General features: G+C 41.6%; 1 non-coding gene across 1 annotated transcript; it reads left to right on the top strand.

The window, feature by feature from the left end:
- The first annotated feature begins 1,588 nt into the window (after positions 1-1,588).
- On the top strand, positions 1,589-1,695 carry LOC148045668 (U6 spliceosomal RNA). Its single transcript, XR_015696824.1, has one exon. It is a non-coding gene; the product is annotated as a U6 spliceosomal RNA (small nuclear RNA).
- The last annotated feature ends 18,073 nt before the right edge of the window (positions 1,696-19,768 follow it).

Raw genomic sequence — 19,768 nt, 5'->3', positions numbered from 1 at the left:
AGAACAGAATATAGAATAACAGAGTTGGAAGGGACCTTGGAGGTCTTCTAGTCCAACACCCTGCCTAGGCGGGAAACCCTATACCATTTCAGACAAGTGGTTATCCAACATCTTCTTAAAAACATCTGGTGTTGGAGCATTCATGACTTCTGGAGGCAAGTTGTTCCACGGATTAATTGTTCTAACTGTCAGGAAATTTCTCCTCAGTTCTAAGTTGCTTCTCTCCTTGATTAGTTTCCACCCATTGCTTCCTGTCCTACCCTCAGGTGCCTTGGAGAATAGCTTGACTCCCTCTTCTTTATGGCAACCCCTGAGATATTGGAACACTGCTATCATGTCTCCCCTAGACCTTCTTTCCATTAAACTAGACACACCCAATTCCAGCAACCATTCTTTATATGTTTTAGCCTCCAGTCCCCTAATCATTTTTGTTGCTCTTCTCCGCACTCTTTCTAGAGTCTCCACATCTTTTTTTTTTATATTGTGGTGACCAAAACTGAATGCAGTATTCCAAGTGTAGCCTTACCAAGGCATTATAAAGTGGTAAAGGAACAAATTCCATCCCGGTTTCAGGTCAATTCATTCAGATATTTCCAAAATACATGGAAATTTCTACCAAATGCAGCTTTGGTGCATAGGAAACTGTTGTGGCCCAGCAGGAGCTGTGGAGCTGCCACCAGACTCCGACAGTGAGGGACCCTATGAGTCGGCTCTGGAGGAGGTGGAGGACCCTGGACAGGGTGCCGACTCCGAGCAGGGTGCAGAGAGGATGGTTGGCCACCAGGAGGTGCCTGAGCCTTGGAACAGTGGGGAGGAGACAAGGGAGTGTGATCCTGATGTCATGCATTGGAGCAGTGGGAAGGAGACAAGGGAGTTGGTCCTGGATGCCCGGCAATGGAGGGCTAATAGGCGTAAAGAACAGTTACACAGTTACAGGAGATAATTGCACTCAGCTGGTGGTAATTAGGCTCCTCTCAAGACTATAAAAGGAATGATTGTGCAAACGCCCTTTTGCAGGAGTCAACGTATTGACTCTGGCTGTCTGGGGGATTCTGGGAGTTGAAGTCCACGCATCTTCAGGTGGGCCAAAGTTGAGAAACACTGGTCTAGAGTTCCGCTGAAATCTTCGTGAACTCCAGTTCCAACTGGAACAGGTTTGATTATGAATTTAGAATAGCGGGATGACTCCAAATATGTTTTCTCTTATGGTACAGTCTGAAGAAGCTTCTTGGATGAGAAGCAAAACACCTTCAAAGAAAAAAGAAAGACAGCCCAGTTGCTTTCTGAAAAAGCACCTTTGAGACTTCATTTGTTAGCCAATTGAACTAGAGAGAGAACTTGTATTGAATGTTCTCAAAGGACCAGGGAGAGGGAAATAATTATGCTTTTGGTGAATCTACTCATTCTTTGCTCATCCTTTTGATTGTTTTGGAACTGTAAAACTGTAAGAGACGATCAAGTCTCAACTTTATCGCAGGAATTCCAATTACAGCATCCCCAACAGATAGCTATTTTTTCATTTGGAGAGAACTCATCACTTCCTTGTAATTGATTCCAATTTCAGACTGCTTGCTTAAGATTTTTTTTTGTGCTCGCTTCGGCAGCACATATACTAAAATCGGAACGATACAGAGAAGATTAGCATGGCCCCTGCGTAAGGATGACACGCAAATTCGTGAAGCGTTCCATATTTTTCCCTCAGTTATTCCTGTTAGGTATAACTACTGATTGTACAGTTATAGAGACTAACTTGATTTTGTACTTAATAACGGCAGCAAGACTGTTGGTGGCGCAATACTGGAAGAAGGAAGATTTGCCTACTATTCAAGAATGGACATTAAAAGTAACAAACTTTGCAGAGATGGCTAAAATATCAGCATATCTCAAGGACCACTCAAATGAGAAAGACAGACTGGAGTGGAGAAGATGGATTGACTATATTCAAAACAAATATGGGACTAAGAAATTCCAGATAGTTTTTGACTGAAAAAGCGAGGAATGATATAATCAGTTTAGAGTTAGCCTAACAAAAGAGGAGTTAAAGCTCAAATGAAAGATGATACTAACTTTTTAAAAGTTTATTTTAGAACATCTTTGTTAAAGATTTATACCCTGTATTTGTTCTGGGAAGTGGGGGGGGGGGAGAAGACTGGGGGGGGCGCTTGGGCTTGGGTGGGGAGATGGGAGGATGGGGGATGGGAGGTAAATATTTGTAAAAGCCGTTTTTTTAAAAAAAATCAATAAAAAGATTTTTTTTTTACATTCAGTTGGATTTTGACTTTCTATACCTTAAACCCAGTATTCTGTGGCCTAACTTCTAGAACACGGAGAAGAGGTTTCAACAATTTTCCCTCTGCACTATGTTTTCAATAGTGGGAAAGTGGGATGAGATATTTCCCTTCGATCCTTCCTTCTCAAGGCTAAGCATCCCCTTGAACCAGGGGTGGGTTTCTCGCCCTGTTCCAACCCGTTTGGTTGGAATGGGGCCGGCGGCGCCCTCGTGCACGCGCACAGTGCACGCATGCGTACTAGTGCCTGTGCGATGCTCCAGCTGCTCCTGGAGGATTGCGCAGGCGCTGTATGAATCCTGCGCATGCGTGGAAGCGCAGAACTCATCAAAACCGGGTAAGAAACGCAGGCGGGCGGGTGGATCCTTCAGCGTTCCCGGAAGTTACTTACTTCTGGGTTCGCCGACCAACCGGTTCGCGGGGACCGCCGCGAACCGCCTGAAACCCACCCCTGCCTTGAACCCTCTTTACCTTATAATGAGACTTGTTTAAGTCTCGTTATAGCAGTAGACTTATATACCGCTTCATAGGCCTTCAGGCCTCTCTAAGCGGTTTACAGAGAGTCAGCATATTGCCCCCAACAATCTGGGTCCTCATTTTACCCACCTCGGAAGGATGGAAGGCTGAGTCAACCTTGAGCCGGTGAGATTTGAACCGCTGACCTGCTGATCTAGCAGTAGCCTGCAGTGCTGCATTTAACCACTGCGCCACCTTGGCTATGTTATGCTACATAGGCCACCTGGTTGGTAGGATGCACACAATGGTACGTTGGCTTAGAGTCTCTAGGCTAGGGATCCTAGTGTGAACATACTTGAGATCAAACTGGGTTTTGGTTGTGCTATTGGCATTTTGGTCAAGATGTGCCAAATCTCTCTGCCACTATCCTTGCCTTTAATAGGGACTGCTGCAGGTACAACTAAGGCTAATACTTTAGTTTCCAAAATTTCATTAGTTTTCATCAAGAAAAACTTTGAAGAGTATAGATATAAGACTGAGATTTGCAGCATCCCAATCCACCTCTCACTTCAGTTTAATGAGGAAACATTGTTGAGTCTAATTTTGGGTTGTACATTTACTTATCATGTTAGTTGATCCTCAGATAACTAATTGGATAATCAAAATGTAATGAGCATTTCATCAAATGTTTTCCTGTTATACATCTTACTGGTGTATTCTTGGATACTCTGGGTTTCATCCAGGACTGTGGCTTTGACACTGACCAGATATATATAGTATGCTTCTCTTTATTGTGTGTATGTGCATGCGTGCGTGCGTGCGTGTGTCTGTGTGTGTGTAACTTTTTTGCTGATAAATGAAGACTAGTATAGATTTATTTCAAGCTATTTAGCTCTCGTCAGCTAGCCATACCCTTACTGGGATTCAAACCTGGGCTCCTTACATATTAGGCAGTTGTATTAACCTCTAAGCCACAAGTTCTCCACCTTTTTATCAGCTGAGCCAGGGGAGGGATTAATACAACTGCCTAATATGTAAGCAGCACAAGTTTGAATCCCAACAAAGGTATGGCTAGCTGAAGAGAGCTAAATAGCTTGAAATAGATCTGTACTAGTCTCTCTTCATTTATTTATCAGCAAAAATGTAACACAAAATGGTCTGTTGTGTAAGCAACTGCCTGGAAGGCTCCTGGAGTGGGGCTGAAATGTAAAAGGGAAGCAGTGTGCTCCCTCCCATATTTGGGCATACCAGGTGCTTTGATAGAAGAAGAAAAAAAACAATATATATACACTTTCTCACTGTACATTAGTTTATTAGTTACAATAAAAGAGTGTGTGTGTGTGTGTGTGTGTGTGTGTACAAGCTGAAAAAAAACAAAGGTACATGAATTGCATATGTTCTTTATGCAAATTTTAAAATAATACATCAGATTGCATCTGTTCCATTTTGGAAAGAGTATCAAGTAGTTCCAGATTCAAATCAAGGGAGAAATTTGAAAGAAACTTGTACTTAAAACAGCCAAACTTTCAAAGTCATGTGCCAGTCCAAACCTCATGGAATTCCATATGGCCTGCAGCAGTTGAAGTCAGGGCTGATTAAATTTAACACAGAGCTTGTATTTAGCTATGGAATTCATCCTTCTGCTTCTGTATTATTTTTCTGGTTTGAATTTATAATTGTAACTTGCAAAGGGAACTCAGTTTTATTAAGAACTGAAACTGTTACTTTTATCACATGAAATACATTAGTCTCCAAAAGCAAGTGGGTGCAAACCTTAAAAAAAAAAACATGATTTATGGTACCTCCTGTGCATTGCAAGGTTTGTTCTGCTTTAAGCAGAGGGAAGTTACACTCATGCAAATAGCACAGTTACAAGGTGAAGCTACATGGATATAAAACTCAGCAATTTCTGGTGATATCTTTATGCAATGAAGACAATGAAACAATACAAAGGAGCTACATAGAGAGCTATTTTGTAATGCAATTTATTTCTATTTCATTTTGACTGGAATAAATTGTTCTGCTCCATGAAGGTTTAATGCTTACTGCACTAATCACACCCAAGTGATTTTTAAACCTTGGAAATAAAGGCTGCATATAAAAGTGCAAGTAAATACAATTTTGTTGCCAAAGCCAGTGAATGTCTAGCAATCTGCAAGTTAGATTATAAAAATTTATTTTATCTTGTGTTTTGACATTAGCATAGACTTGGAAATTTAAAAAAGGAATACTGTAGAATATTGGAAAAAAATCCCGAAACCTAAGTCTGGATAAGACAAATTCATGTTTAAATACATTTTCCATAAATGCCAGTGCTTTGATTTCTAATTGTTACATAATGCATTATCAATTAAGAATTCAAGGTTCGCATTAGGCTTGGAACAGTGAAAATCAGAAAACATTTTCCATTTTATATGGTATAGCAGTAAAAATAGAGGTAATATCAGCAAGAATTTGCTCTCTATGTGGATTCTGGAATACAAATGAACAAGGGTGCCATATGCATGGATGTTTTCTCTTTCTAATCAACAAATTGTTTCTCCATTCTATTAATAAATAGCAATCACCATCATGTTAAAATAATGTTTGTCCAACTTTTTATGGGAAAAATACTAAGTGTGATCATGCACACTGAGATCTGTATTTTACTGAATTTTATAGTAGTTTGCAATTTTTTAAAAAAATCCATGCTATAGTTTATACATTAAAGCAGGTGTGTCAAACTCACGGCCCGTGGGCTGAATGCATCACCGCCTGGCCACGCCCACCCCCATTTTAGTGAAAGCCGAGGTGGCGCAGTGGTTAGAGTGCAGTACTGCAGGCCACTTCAGCTGACTGTTATCTGCAGTTCGGCGGTTCAAATCTCACCGGCTCAAGGTTGACTCAGCCTTCCATCCTTCCGAGGTGGGTGAAATGAGGACCCAGACTGTGGGGGCAATAATGCTGACTCTGTAAACCGCTTAGAGAGGGCTGAAAGCCCTATGAAGCGGTATATAAGTCTAACTGCTATTGCTATTGCTAAAGGGGGAAAAGGCACGATACATCACATGACAATGTGACAGTGCGAGTTTGACACGCCTGCATTAAAGGAAAACATACTGTAAATATATTCAAGAAAAGTATGTACCCAAAGGAAAGACTGTATGGAATGATTGCTCAGAAAAATGAATACATTTAAGGAAGTCATAGAATAATGAATGCAATGAGAAAAGAGCGCGACAATGAACACTTTTTCAAATATTACCAATCTGCATTATAATTATTATGGCTCATTGCAAAGTCAGCTAGATTTTTACACTAGATTTGGCATTTTTATCCACCTGTGGAGGCAGGGACCTGGGTTAGGCAGTTATTATTGCTGTCATTATTACTATTATTAAATGCGAAGTGATAATCTTTACCGAGGTCGATTCATCACATGCTGGAAAATATTCACAGAGATATATGAGTGATAAAGTATTCAATATAAGCAGATGCCACCAATCTGCATTCCCCTTTGTAAATTCTGGTCTGGAGTTCTATCAAAGCAGTAACTTGTGTTCATAATCAGAATTCAGGGACCGTGTTCACTCTCTGTTTCATTTGTAATGAGGCAAATCACCCATATGTGAGGGTTCCAGGTAATACCCCTCAACGAAAGAAGACTCCGAGACTTGAGTTTCCTCAAAGTTCCATTTTATTACAGATGTCATATTGGCATATCTGGGAAAACCTGAATCTGAAAACTTCCAGGTTTTCCCACCCAAAAGAAAGTTCAAGTCCCTGCCCAGCACCCACATGTCTGCCACATGGCCCAATCAGGCACCGTCCTAACTGGAGATGCCTCCCAGTCACCCCACTCAAGGTGCAGGGCAAAGTGTCCTTGACTCTCTGAGAAAGGAATGTTATTTAGACTATATACTGTATCCCCCATACTCCATATAATCCCCCCTCCCATGTTCCCACAGCATTGAATGTGGCAGGCCTGAAGGCCTAACATAAAAGATGGCTTCATGGCCTGACACCATACTTTGCAAAAATATGATTGTGTGAAACTTGTAATGTTTTAGCATTAGTTCCCCACTAAGTGTTTCAGGTTTCAGGTTTCGTTTTATTTATATGCCGCCCTATTCTCAGCGGGACTCAGGGCGGCTCACAAACCCAAGAGGGGAAGGGAAACACAAGAACTACAAATACAAGCATTTAAAATAACCAACAGACACACAATCAAGAGGGGAAGGGAACTCATCAACCCCAGGCCTGCCAACACAGCCAGGTTTTAACGGCTTTTCGGAAGGCCTGGAGAGAGGTGAGGGTCCGAATCTCTGCGGGGAGTTCATTCCAAACGGCCGGAGCCGCCACAGAGAAGGCCCTCCCCCGGGTGGTAGCCAGATGGCATTGGCTGGTAGACGGAACCCGGAGGAGGCCAACCCTGTGTGATCTAATGGGTCTTTGGCCCTTTAAGCTCCAGGGCTTGATTTAAAAAAAAAATACAGCTTTAAGGGTACAGAGAGCATTTTCCCCACAACTTTACCTTTTGTATTACTTTCATATATCCATATATCAATTTAAAAAAGCTTTGCCATATAAACTGAAGGTGGGCTTGGCCCTTATATTTGCTTCTCTTTATAGTATGTTTATTAGTTTATGAGCATTTGAAAAATATTCTACTTAATATGCATCGAGAATAGAACTTCACTAACTAAATTGGAATGTGTGGAACTGTTCAGCTTATTTTCCATTAAAATTGCCTACTATAACAATAGGAAGAAATTGGCATATCTATAAAAAACGAGAAGGAATTGATCCTTTACTCACTTTTTATACATAATTAATAAGGAGTGAAAATGCATGATAAAATGAAGGCACTAATAATCTCTATCGTAATTAGGAGAATTTCAAAATTTCCAAACATTGGAACCAGTTACACACTTGTTAGAGTATACTGGCAAAGAAGTGGTTCTTTTACGTTAACATGAATGAACTCTTCTTGAAGTGAATATTTTAAAAAAAAACATTGAATTCAAAGTAAGGAATTAACATGACATAGTAGGAAACCCTGTTGTTTCCAATGAAATGAATATGAACAGTATTAGGTTTGTACAGATCATAGTGTCATATGGATTCACTTGCTATTCTATCAAATTTCCAGTGATTTTTGAAAAAGCCACAAAAATGTTTTTTAAACCACATCAAAGTTTGCATTTATACAACTGTCCCTAATTTAGGCTTTAAAAAAAATTCAACTCGTATATTCTGGGCTGCATTGAAATTAAGGTTGGATTACAAACACACATACATACACTCAGAGAGAGAGAGAGCACACATGCTATGGTACCCCAAAAGTTAGAATTTTAATACGTGCTGCATTTGAAAACATGCCTATTTTCTCAAAACCCCAAATTCACTGTTCAGTCTTCCATGCAGAGAAACTCAAGTTCAAAGCTATAGGAAGACAGAAAACTATCCAATCTCACAATGTAGGCGGGCAACAAAGAAGGCAAGGTGAATCACTCAGGACAATCAGTTACAATACAATAATCAGTGATTGTATTCAGTTACAATAATTCAGGCTCAGAAGAATAAGTCAGAAGAAAATTGCTCAGGTGAAGACTAAGGTAAGCAACATCAAATAAATTCCGTCTTCAAGTCATGCTGAATTAGAAAGGTTTGATGAGCAGCAATCAGGACCTTGGATAACTCCCATTGCCAATTGCCCCAACAGAAAGATGTCTCAACAAAGAAAATTCATTTAGTTCAATGTTTTTCAAATGTGACAACCTTAAGATGTGTGGACTTCAACTCCCACAATTGCCTAACCAGCTGGATGTTGAAAAACACTGATTCGGAGTCCGGATGCTATCTTATATCTCATTTTATAAGCTTTATAATTTAACTGAAATGGAATGGAATTATTGGGCACTCCAACTTCCAGCAGAAGGACACTTTGAAAAGTGATTCTATAGAACCAGAGATAACAGGGAAATTTAAGAGACTATTCCTCTTGCCTTATTATACCACATCATCACCATCCAGAGGTTTGTTTACCAGGGGAAAAATTGTGCTTCAGGGAGCCTTCATCGACCATTTGTTTATCTAGTGTGACCTTCTGGCCATTTTGTAATTACCATGACTTGTGAACTTCATTAAACCATTGCAAGTGATGTTGACCATGATTATGAGGAACTGTGACTCTGCTATTTACTCCTTAATAACAGCATATTCCATTTTCGGCTGATGTGTGTTAAAGGAGAGCTTTCTCTGGATAAGCCATAGCATCAACAAGTCTTAAATAACCATGCTTTCAGCATAAATTCTATGACTATGAATGTTGCTGGATCAATGGTTAAAGCAACAGTAAGCATTGTTATCTACTAGATGCCGTTCGTTTTTCCAAGATGTGCTTTTCAACAGCTCCTGGTCTCCCCCAAGTAGATTTTGTTTCATTTCCTTGGAGAGAAGAGGGAGTTATCACCTACGCTGGGCTAAAATAATAACTCGGGTTGACCTTGTCTCCCCCATTTAAAGTTTTAAGTGCTGCAGCTGCATACTTTCTGATCCATCAACCTTCAGGCTACACAGATTCATTTTTGTAATACCCTGTCGTCATCGCCAGAACTGGAGCCAGAAGTGTTCAGTTGGATGAAGGGGGCCCATAAACAGGATCAGACCTCTTGGGCATTGGCAGAAATGACAAAGAATTATGTAGCCTATTTCATGTCAAGGAAAATAAAATGTGGCTTAGTGTGGGAAGGTAGGAAGGAAGAATGGAGGGGAGGGGATGGAGAGAATAAACAGAACTGCCAGTGGGTTCTCTATCCTTGGCGAATGGCCCAGTTATTCCTCAACGTTCTGCCCTTCAGACGAGCCTTTTTTTCTTATTAATTGGTTTTTTTCCCCCTTCGGGAATCTCTTCTTTCCTTTTCCTTCTCCCATCTTTCCAGTCCTTACATTTAAAAAAAAATAGAATAACAAAGCAGACCAGCAGATCGGATCATTGGAAAATAAAACAGTTTGTCTTGTATGAAAAATAAAGCAGATAGGTGAAGATTCATGCATCATAATGGATGATATATGGAATAGGTATCTGCATTTAATCTAGATGGCAAATGCACTTTTTGGCCGAGTCAAAAAAAAACCCACCCATGCTGTTGAGCAGAATCAAGGAGTGATAGTGCCATGGGTGCATGTCTTTGGGTGAAGCTGTAGAAGGGCCTCATTCTGGCAAAATGGGATGAATGTGACATGGATCAGAAAGAGAAGGCCTATTCATGTGTTTCATTCAGATCAAGGGTCTTGAGAAAAATGGAAGTACCACAATATAAAGATAAACAGCGATAGGAGTCTGGGGTGAACATCTCTGGAGATGGGTGCAGTGTCAACAGGTTACTGTGTAATCTAAAAATATTGGATATTTAGATTGCAAGGACAACATTAAATGGATTTTTTTAAAAAAATGATAAGGGTCAGAGGTGGGCTTCACAGAGGTTTACCACCAGTTCGCTGCATGTGTGCATGATCTTTCATGCATGTGCTTTGCTCACGCATGCAGTTTGCACGGATGGCTTTGAGAACATGACTAAATAGGATGGCATAGAGCTGGGCCAGGGACGAGCCCACCCGTAGGTTTAAGGGTGATGTTCCATCACTCGATGATCTAGTGATCATAGGGTAGTTCCAGCCTTCAGCAACTTCAGTCAAAGTTCCTATGGATCTCTGGTACTTCAGATCAAAAGGTTGAGTTGGACCGATGTCCATTTCAATGCCAATATCCTAATATTAGGATAAATGCATTTTCAAACATCCCCAAGTTTTCTAATATTCTCTTTCAACGCCCTACAGTACTTTAAATGCTCATCTTTAACCAATGTGCACTAGACAGTGCCAAGGATGCACTTTTTCAATGGCAAATCTGGCTTGGGGATTGCTATGTACCTACTCTCTTTGAGGGAAGTGAATGAAGATGGGAATGATGTGAATATGGATATTGTCAGCCTCTGCTTTGCTGTTGCTTTGACTGCCATGAAACGGGGAGGGAGGGCATGGTAATTGGGAGGGGTTACTCATTGTGCTGGAGGAAGGTTCTGGAGTTCAGCTGCCTGTCGGACTACGCATGCGTAGGAGATTCCCGCCAGGACTAACGGCACCAACATTCCATCTTCGTGATGCCCTTTGAAGTTATCTCACACCTGACACTTGGGAGAATTAGGATTGGACTGTAACTGTGATGCCAAGGGGTGGGGAATGGGCTATTCTATATATCAATCGCTTTCGCGCCTAAATAATCAGACTTCGCTTCGCTATGCCTTTAATCATTTATAATTAGTAAAAGTACACTTGATTTCTACTCATGGAGTCTCGTGGTCTTCTTTCCTAATTATCTAATGGAGAGGATATGACAGATATCCTCAAGGGAATAAAAAAAAAAGTCAAGATGGTGAGCATGACCATGCAACGGGAGCCAGACCTATTTTGAAAGAAGTGCCACTTATGCAATGCCCATTAAAAAGGAATGGAGTTTCATTCCAGAGGTGGTCTTCAGCAGGTTCCGACCAGTTCTGGAGAACCGATAGTGGAAATTTTGTGTAGTTCAGAGAACCTATAAATACCACCTCTGACTGGCCCTGCCCATCTCTATTCTTCCTCCCAAGTCCCAGCTGATCGGGAGGAAGTGAGGATTTTGCAGTAACCTTCCCCTGGAGGGGGAGGGAATGGAGATTTTACTTCCCCTGCCATGCCCACCAAGCAACCCCACACCCACTAAGCCACGGCCACAGAACCGATAGTAAAAATGTTTGAATCCCACCACTGTTCCATTCACACCGGTCATTTTGATGGTTCTTTTACCCCCCTTTGAAAAAGCCCCTGAAGATTAGTAAGAGGTGGTAGGCTTCTTTATAATGAAAACAATTGTGGGGAGCCAGTGATGTACACTTCACACACACTAAAGCAGAAAACAAAGTAGACAATGAAAGAGTAAGATCACATCAGGACACAACTGTAGTCAGAAAAAGAGAGAAGCATTAGACTTTTGGAATTTTCATCTCCCGTTACAGCAAATGACTACAAAAGTGATTTATAGGATTTAACAAATATATGTTCCTATGCCACCTTCCTAGTAAAACTGCCAAGGCGTTGTACTGCAAATCAAAAACCACGAGACGTGCGATCAGGCCAACAATAACCATCATAGAATATTTATGACAACCATAGAAACCTTTTAAAACAACTTAAAAGGCCAAATTTAAAATATCTGTCATAATATATTTTTTCTAAAAACTTCACTCCCGGGTGTATCATGTATCCGTGAGGTACCCAGCATTGCACCTGCAGGCTTCCCCGGGGCCCGTGCCCAGTTTTTAAACAATTTTAAATATTTTAATTCAAAGAAATGATAGCCTTTGCCTTTATTTCCCAGAATGTTTCTGAGTCTCAAATTGGTGCCTGAGGTTTCTTAGAAGGAAAAACAGAAGAAAACGAAATGCAAAGCGAGGGAGAGCACTGTTTTGTTTGGGGAGACGGATGTGAAGGCCCACTTGCCTGGGAAATGGTCAGAGGCAAGCAGGAAGGGGAAATCTAGAAGAAGATCCAGTTTGGCATCGTGGTTAAGGCACCAAACTAAAACCAAGAGATTGTGAATTCTAGTCCTGCCTTAAGTTGTGAGCCGAGGTGGCGCAGTGGTTAAATGCAGCACTGCAGGCTACTGCTAGATCAGCAGTTCAGCGGTTCAAATCCCACCGGCTCGGGGTTGACTCAGCCTTCCATCCTTCCGAGGTGGGTAAAATGAGGACCCAGATTGTTGGGGGCAATATGCTGACTCCCTGTAAACCGCTTAGAGAGGGCTGAAAGCCCTATGAAGCGGTATATAAGTCTACTGCTATTGCTATATTGCTATTAAGTTGATTCTCTCTCAGTCCAAATCACCTCCCAGGATTGTTGTTGTGGGAAAAATAGGAGAGACGAGGAGCATTAGTAGGTTCGCCATCTTGAATCGTTTATGAAAAAAAAAAAGCAGGATATAAATAAATAAATGACAGGCAGCATTTGACAAATGTTCGTTGCTCTAGAACTGTGATGTTGAACCTATTACATGCGTGCCAGAGGTGGCACACAGAGCACTCTCTGTGGGCACACATCACCAGCTGCTCTTCAGGTTTCCGACGTGCATGTCAGCTGGTCTTCACGGGTGCCGGAGTGCCAAAAAACTGCCAACCCCCCCCCCCCCACTTTTCTGGGCTGTTTTTGGCCTGGAAAATGGCCCCCCAAACAGCCTGAAAACAGACATGCATGTTGGTCTTTGGGTTTGTGGTGCTCCGGCGTGCACCACATGGGCCCTCGGTGCTGAAAAGGTTTGCCATCACTGCTCTAGAACTAGCATCATCATCTCAGGTAGCCATTTTGTGACTGGACAATCTCGTGGTTGTTTTGAAAGAGGGTTACCCCTCACGTCCCCCTTGACCTATTGGATGCTTAAAATATGTTTCAAATCCATACCCTCCTTGACAGATGTTCTATTTTTCCATCCTGACTTGTCATTGCATGGAACAGCCTCTGTTTAAAATCAGTACAAAATGTGAATTGCTTGTGGGAGATAAAATAAAGATGATTCTCACAGCACTGCCCAAAAACAGTTGTAGTCTTTCAATAGGAGACTCCCACTACCTGATCTTTTTATGGGGGGAAAAAACCAGCCATGTTGTGTTAACAACAAAAATAATCCATCTTTCCTCATCAGGCTGAACTGGAGACTTTCAGGGATATAATTCTTTTGCTAAACCAACAGAAATGATCTGGCAGATGTTCCCATGGAAAGTGTGGGCTGCGAGACTTTTCACTCTCCTGAAGATGGCTACTGCCTACTCCCACTTTCCTCAGGGCTGCGCTTCCCATGGCTTCCTCACTTGTCCCTGGCCAACATTCAGCTGCTGCAAATTTTAATTAGAACCATATTTGATTTCCTGAGTAAACCTGGCTTGTTTGAGGAAAAAAAACTTTCTTTTCCCCCTAAATCTTCCTAGGTTCTTCATGCTCAGTAGAAATATTACAAGAAGTACACCATGTACTTCTTTTCTTCAAAAGAAAAAAAAAGACAAGGGGACACAAAAAACTGTTCCTATTCAAAAAATGTCAATTGAAGATATCTTATAGGGTACTAAAGGTTGAGGAAGTGAAATTTGTTTGGTTGGAAAATTTAAAAGCAAGAAAGAAAGGGGGAGGGAGAGAGAAGGAGAGAAGCGGGGAGAGAGATGAGGATTGAAACTATCTATGGGGAGAAAAGTTTAATCTTTTCTTCAGTGGTTTAAACTTTTCTTCAGTGGTTTAATCTTTTCTTCAATGGTTGACAAAAATTTAATTCTCCTTCCTCCCCCTGCCAATCTGCAGAAGGAGATGTTCAGAAAGGGGCTGTCATTGACACAATGACACAGTGACACAATTCCATTCTTTCAAGGTAGGTGAAATGAGGACCCAGATTGTTGGGGGCAATATGCTGACATTTGTAAACTGCTCAGAGAGAGAAACAGCTTTCCTCCCAATGCCAAATAACAGGATATGAGAAGACATATGGGGAAGAGTTCAGAGGTGGGTTGCCAATTATTTTTACTACCGGTTCGGGCATGCTCCCACGCACTGCCACCACTGCTACTATCGATTCACCTGATCCAAGCCGAACCGGCAGCAAACCACCTTTGGAAGAGTTGAATATCTTTCCTTCCAAAAGTGGGGTTCTGTTTTCCTTCTGCATATTATGTAAAGCTTTAAAACCAAACCAAGAAGCAAACATTCACCCTGCTGCCAGGTCAGTCTGTAGTTGCTGTAGTTAGTAGAGAACTAAATTTACTGGAACCCATTGCAAAACTGGTTGTGGATAGGCCTGCTCAGCTATTGTGTTCTATCTCAATCAAGTATATAAACCTTAAAGGGAGGGTGGAAATCGTGTACCTTGATTTCATCCATTCCAGTGGACTTTAACTCCCCAAATCCCCCAGCTTCCATATGGAAATTGAATTCACATATCCGGTGTGTGAGAGTCCCGCTGGCATAGTGGTTTGAATGCAATATTGTAGGCTAGCCCAGTCCAGGTTGACTCAGCCTTCCATCCTTCTGAGCAGTGGTGGGATTCAAATAATTTAACAACCGGTTCTCTGCCCTAGTGGCCAGCTGGATAGGCGGGACTCAGTGGTCATGTGACTGGGTGGGTGTGGCCAACTCAATGTCACTCCCGTCAATGGATGCTTCACTTTAGCTCTTACAATGTAATCAGGGTTAACTGGAGGGGCAGTTTCTGTAAGCAGGACAATAAAGATGAGGCTAGAAACACCAGAATGTTTCCTTCCTGCCTTCCTTACAGGATTAGCCCTGTAAAGTGAGGAAAAACAAAAGGAGATTTCTTCCAACAATCGGTTCTCTGAACTACTTAGAAAGTTACCAACCGGTTCTCCCGAATAAGTGCGAACCGGCTGAATCCTACCACTACTTCTGAGGAAGGTAAAATGAGGACCCAGATTGTTGGGGACAATATACTGACATTTGTAAACTGCTCAGAGTGTGCTTTTAAGGCCTTGTGATGTGGTATATAAGTTTAAGTGCCATTGCTATTGCTATTGCTATCTTAAAGTTGCCAAGTTTGAAAAACTCTGGCCTAGATTATTATAGTGCATGAATGTATGGGCATCCACAGAGGGCATAATCCACACAAAAGGCAACATATGTGTGACATCAGCACACAAATACCATGTCTTAAGGACTTTCATCAGATATTAGATTGCAAGTCGGTAATGGCAGCATTTACACGAAGGTGTCCTTACAAGCAGGTTATTGTTTGGGTATCCTCATGGTTTGTTGCAAACCACTACAAGAGTTGTCAATGCCCCTCCACTCCCTTTACTTATATATGATCTTGGGGAAATAAAGCCAGTCTTTTACTAAAGGATGTCATTTGATATTTTCTCACTAGAGAGAAAGTCCCTGAAGATGAACTCGAGCACGGGTTGGGAAACTTGGAAGACAAAACCTCTGGTCTTGGTAACCGGCCCATATTGGATCCTGCAATATTATAAAAAGAGCCGAGGTGGCGCAGTGGTTAAATGCAGCACTGCAGGCTACTTCAGCTGACTGCAGTTCTGCAGTTCAGCGGTTCAAATCTCACCGGCTCAAGGTTGACTCAGCCTTCCATCCTTCCGAGGTAGGTAAAATGAGGACCCGGATTGTTGTTGGGGGCAATATGCTGACTCTGTAAACTGCTTAGAGAGGGCTGAAAGCCCTATGAAGCGGTATATAAGTCTAACTGCTATTGCTATCCTGAGAGACATATATTCACCTTCATTCGTGATATTTTCTCACCCTAACTAATCTTAATGTAAAATATTGTAGGAAGTTAGTACCCACCCCTCTCCTAGGAAAATGAGATAGTTTAGGAAATATTAAAAGGACAAAATATTTCTCCTAAAAGGGAGGCAGAAACTCACCCTCCACCTTTGTCAATTGGCCATTAAGGCCTGAGCCAGTCTAACAAAGATCTACCTTCTTCAGGCAGAGCCATAGTAGGAATTGCCCAAAGCCCTTTCATTACATCATTGCCCAGCAAGGCTCAAACAAGCTTGGGGCTCAGGACAGCCTACAGAGTTGCTCCTGCATGGCCCCATGGGAGTCTGACAACCAACCAGAATACAAGCTGAAATTCAAAAGCCCAGAGAGGGAATAAAACCCAGCCACTCTCAGCATCTCTTCCCCCACCCCCAACAGACCTCAAACCATGTGGCCCTACCCATCATCAATAAACCTTCTTTCCAAGCAACTTCCATGAATCCAGTGCCTTTTTCCCCCTCTGAAAACAGATGGACATTTCTTTCAACAATATGTTCTTCTGATTCCCTTCTTCAGACAGGATAAGCTATCCTCTGATAGCTGAAGATGATAAAGAGAAAGGCAATTCTCCCTGCTTTCTAAATAAGACAAAATAAACAACTTGAGATTGAGAAAGAAAGAAAAAATCTTGGCTTTTCTGTGTACAGAAAATCTGCAGTCCAAGTCTCATCCAATGTTTGTACTGTCAGCAGGTTTTACTAGCCTGTATCATTTTTATAGATCACGAATCGTAGATACCTAAAATGCTGACCCTAGTCAGGCCCTTGTAAATCTGGCTCTCTGCAATAAAGCATATTTGCTCTCATTCCTCCCAACTAACCCACTCCTCCCCAGCTGCCTTTTCCCATAATCCCTTGATTCACTCCCTTAGAGTTTCTTGGATGTTGTCAACCAAAGCTTAAATAGAGACCAGTAGTATGGAACATTGTCAACATTTTCTGAAAATCCAAATAAATTATGTCTAATTTTTATCAGCTTAGTCTGTAACCACTTGAATCCTCCAGTTAGCCAGGACCTTGCCTTTCTAAATCATTCACGTTATCTCTTGTTAGTTTAACACTATGTATTTACTCGTAGAGTATGTCCTTTTTACTGTAGTTCATTCTACATACCAAACTGATGGAACCACAGTTCCCCAAGAATGCCCTTTTCACCTCTAAGTAGAGCTGCACTGAATGAGTCATGGATTTCAATCTTGTATCTTAGAAGAACAGCAAAGTTTTTCCATTGATATTCCAGCTGACTTCATACACCCAGGTTGGGATCTGTACCAAAATTCTGCTTAAATAGAACACATTTTTCTTCCAAAGCAATTACTAATTAAAGCTTCCTTCATAAATCTGAGAAATTATCTGTTTTCGATTTCTAACCAAATGTTTTGGGTTATTTCTCTCCAAGTCTTACATGATATGTTTTTCACATTTATATAATGCACTTCGAAAGGAACTGAGGATAGTATCCGCAAGATAGATGAGACTTATGCACCTTTCCTATCCCATAGTTTCATGGCCAGGCATGGCAAAAACTATAATCTACTTTCCAAATCACAAAGATTTGGGCAATAGTCCAACCACATCAAGGATGCACACTTGCTGTTTCATTACCTTTGAAAAGAATCCTGTGATCCAAAAAATGGACTTGACTAGGACAAAGAAGTAGGTGAGACAAGGACCAATACATCAAACTCCAGAGGGTTAATGTTATTGCCCAGAGGCTGCCCTCTCCCCTCTTTGGAAGAGCTTTATAACTCCCACGGCCTTAAGAAAGTTCAAAACATTCTTAAAGATCCATCTCATCCTGGGCAACCTTTTTTTTTTGAAGTATTACCATCTGGCAGATGGTACAGGACAATAAAAACAATGACAAATAGGCTGAAAAACAGCTTCTATCCCAGAGCAGTAACTATGTTGAATTCTACTTAATGCATTTTCAATTAAGGAGTTTTCAATTCAATTGTGTTGAATGTGAAGGATGTGTTTTTATTTTATTTCTTATAGTTTTCTTATGTATGATGTAGCAATAGCAATAGCAATAGCAGTTAGACTTATATACCGCTTCATAGGGCTTTCAGCCCTCTCTAAGCGGTTTACAGAGTCAGCATATCGCCCCCACAGTCTGGGTCCTCATTTCACCCACCTCGGAAGGATGGAAGGCTGAGTCAACCTTGAGCCGGTGAGATTTGAACAGCCGAACTGCAGAACTGCAGTCAGCTGAAGTAGCCTGCAGTGCTGCATTTAACCACTGCGCCACCTCGGCTCCTTACACTGAAGATGTACACTGAAGATGGCATTTAATTTCGTTGTATGAGGTGCAATGACAATAAAGTTTACTTAACTTAATTGATGCTCCAAAGGGACAAGGCCTCAATAATGTGGCTGTGCGCGCCATTCTGACTTTTTTTTAACTCACCCTGCAGATGCTTTTCCTTCAATGGTAACTGAGAAGTGATTAAATTACTTCTAACCTAATTTGATTTTTTTTAAAAAACCAAATTGTTTGGATGTATTCTCTTTATACTTCATATGTACAGTAAACAAATGAAGTCCTACGATAACAGGGAAGCCAACCTTATTGTTCCATTAGATGTGGCTGAAGTTTAGGCTGGAAGGATACACTAACAGCCTGGTAGTGTAGCATGTGAAAAACACAGCAGCTGTATTGACACACATTTGTGGTCACTTAGTAGCCGCAGTATTCACAGAGGCATGATTAGGAGGAAATGGGATTCAGTTTCCCAAGGATTTCATCAAGGTTTTAATACTTCGTATTCTATAGAAGATCAACACTCCTCTATGACTTGTCATTGCTTTTGTGAATAAAATGCATGCGGTCACAAATACACTGAAACTGTGGACGTAGTGCTGTCTGCAACATATGCTAAGCTGGAGGCTAAATTCACAGTTCTTCAAAACCCAGGGGCTTAAAATTGCACAATGCATTCGCCCCGATTCAATATAACAGAGAGATTTCTAGACCTTTAAAAAAACAGTTAAGAAATGTGTCAATTATCTAAGCAGAGTATGTGTTTTCAGAAGAGGAGTTAGCTCAACCGGTTCACCGCCAAATGCGCGCTCGACAAAAGCGCGCTGACAAAACCGTGGCGAGAAAACAGCGAGGTAGAAATCGCGCCCACAGAAGTGCGCCGATAAATGCGCGCCAACGAAAGCACACCATCAACAAACAACGCAAAAACAACGTAATAACCCTAACCCTAACCCTAACCCTAACCCTAACCCTAACCCTAACCCTAACCCTAACCCTAACCCTAACCCTAACCCTAACCCTAACCCTAACCCTAACCCTAACCCTAACCCTAACCCTAACCCTAACCCTAACCCTTACCTTAACCTTAATCGCGCTTTTGTGGGCGCAGTTTTGTCGGCACTCTTTTGTGGGAGCGCTTTCGACCTCGCGGTTTTCTCGGCGCGGTTTTCTCGGCGCGGTTTTGTCGGGCGCGCATTTGATGGCTCACGAGCTCAACCATATTCTTAAGCCACCTTTAAAAAAAGGAGACCTTTACCTCTCAGATATAAGAGCTATGGTTAGAAGGCTCTTTTGCTACTTCTGCTGACTGCTAACTGCCAGCAGTTCGATTCTGACCGGCTCAAGGTTGATTCAGCCTTCAATTCTTCCAAATGAGGACCCAGATTGTTTGGGCGGGGGGGAGATGCTGACTCTGT

Source organism: Thamnophis sirtalis, unplaced genomic scaffold (genome assembly GCF_051295495.1).
Source record: "Thamnophis sirtalis isolate CommonGarterSnake01/CBP01778 unplaced genomic scaffold, rThaSir2_p1.2 scaffold_5, whole genome shotgun sequence".
Taxonomy (NCBI): domain Eukaryota; kingdom Metazoa; phylum Chordata; class Lepidosauria; order Squamata; family Natricidae; genus Thamnophis; species Thamnophis sirtalis.
The sequence above is the reverse complement of the archived record's forward strand: the minus strand, read 5'-3'. Positions and strand labels throughout refer to the sequence as shown.